Below are 2,188 nucleotides of genomic sequence, written 5' to 3'. Positions count from 1 at the left end.
GACTCTTGAGAGTCCCTTGGACTGCAAGGAGATCCAACCAGTCCATCCTGAAGGAAATGAGTCCTGAATATTCATTGAAAGGACTGATGCGGAAGCTCAAACTCCAAAACTTTGGTCACCTGATGTGCAGAACTGACTCACTGGAAAGGACCCAGATGCCGGGAAAGATTGAAGGCGGGAGGAGAAGGGGACGACAGAGGATGAGATGGCTGGATGGCATCACCGACTGAATGGACATGAGTTTGAGTAAGCTCCGGGAGTTGGTGATGGACAGGGAGGCCTGGCGTGCTGCAGTCCATGAGGTTGCAAAAAGTCAGACACAACTGAGTGACTGAACTGAATCACCTTATACAGGTCAGGATGGCATCATCAAAGTATCTACAAATAATAAATGCTAGAGAGTCTGTGGAGAAAAGGGAACCCTCCTACACTGTGGGTGGGAATGTAAATTGGTACAGCTACGAGGGGAACAGAATGGACGCTCCTTAAAATACTAAAAACAGAACTACCGTACAATCCAGTAATCCCATTCTTGGGCATCCATCGGGAGAAAATCATACTTCAAAAGGATACATGCAAATGTTTATTGCAGCACTATTTGCAATAGTCAAGAAATGGAGGGGACTTCCCTAGTAGTCAAGTGGTTAAGATCCTTGTTTCCACTGCAGAAAGCAAGAGTTCAACCCCTGCTTGAGGAACCAGATTTTGTGATTCTGCATGTCACCCCATACAACCAAAGGGAAAAAAAAGAAAAAAATGACTCCTCTTCTAAGGTATATTTTAGACAAGTCAAATGCTATGCTCAACAAGTGCTAATAAACCCTTCACTTAGTGCTCAGTGTGTTCAGTTGTTGTGTCCAACTCTTCAAGATTCCATGCACTGTAGCCCACCCAAGGAATCTTCCAGGCAAGAATACTGGAGTGAGTTACCATTTCCTCCTGCAGGGGATCTTTCCACGTCTCCTGTGTCTCCTGCATTGAAAGGCGCATTCTTTACCACTGAGCCACCTGGGAAGCCCTCAGTACCTTTATCAACCCCAAATAGTCATATTAACCCATAGGAACCAAACTACTTCCACCAGTAACTAAAGAACTACTTTTACAACTAATTACTGTAATATAAAATAAGAATTTACTACTTGTATAAACTAAAATTTAGAAAAACACACAAAAAAACTCCACAAACCAAATGGATTGGGGCCAAATTCCACCTCCAAACAGCTTGTTTTTATCAGCACTCACATATAGTAAGAGAAAATAGAGCTAACTTAACATTTTTGACAGTCATCAGGATTTCCATCAGGCAGAACTATAGAGAATGTGTTTACATATCACAAATAACATCCTCAACTGTAAATATACTCAAAGCACTATAACTAAACATCTTCTATGGCATTTTTCATTTTCCCAGTTCAAAGACTAATATAATTAAGATGCAAGAGTTCCTTTTTCAGCAAAACAAGAAGCACTGTCCTTTCTTCTGATAGGTTAAATGATGGATATGTTTGTCCCCTGGCAGGAGGATAACTTTTATTTTCCAGTTAGAAGGCATTTCCTCAGCCAGGACAGTGACAGCAGACATTAGCTGCTAAGCAGCTTAAGGACCTGTTTGACACAGCTTTGCTAGACTCTGCATTCCATGTCTGCCACCACTGCCAAAAAGGAAACTGGTTTATTTAAGACACAGTCAACAGAGACCAGCTAGTATGCTGCACTGACGAGTAAGGTGGTCACCTCTAACTGGGGGTCCCTGACACATACCTGGCAAAACTGTGGGGTTTTTTTTGAAGTATTATTGGGTAATGTCAGCAGTTCTGCAGGAATGAATGGCCAAAGATGCCATTTTGGGGGCTTGTACTGTGCTTTTCTTGGAAGAAAAGCTATGACCAACCTAGACAGCATATTAAAAAGCAGAGACATTACTTTGCCAACAAAGGTCCGTCTAGTCAAAGCTATGGTTTTTCCAGTAGTCATGTATGGGTGTGAGAGTTGGATCATAAAGAAACTCAGCACCAAAGAACTGATGCTTTTGAACCGTAGTGTTAGAGAAGACTCTTGAGAGTCCCTTGGACTGCAAGATCAAACTAGTCAATCCTAAAGGAAATCAGTCCTGAATATTCATTGAAAGGACTGATGCTGAAGCTGAAGCTCCAATACTTTGGCCGCCTGATGTGAAGAGCCAACTCAC

At 42.2% G+C, this 2,188-nt stretch overlaps 1 protein-coding gene across 2 annotated transcripts in view; it reads right to left on the bottom strand.

The window, feature by feature from the left end:
- Positions 1 to 2,188, bottom strand: part of FGD6 (FYVE, RhoGEF and PH domain containing 6) — a 106,364-nt gene that overhangs the window by 41,872 nt on the left and 62,304 nt on the right. The gene's annotated exons all lie outside the window — the stretch shown is intronic.

Source organism: Bison bison, unplaced genomic scaffold, assembly GCF_000754665.1.
Source record: "Bison bison bison isolate TAMUID 2011002044 unplaced genomic scaffold, Bison_UMD1.0 scf7180017864383, whole genome shotgun sequence".
Lineage (NCBI taxonomy): Eukaryota > Metazoa > Chordata > Mammalia > Artiodactyla > Bovidae > Bison > Bison bison.
Note: the sequence above shows the minus strand (reverse complement) of the source record. Positions and strands in the feature narration are given on the sequence as shown.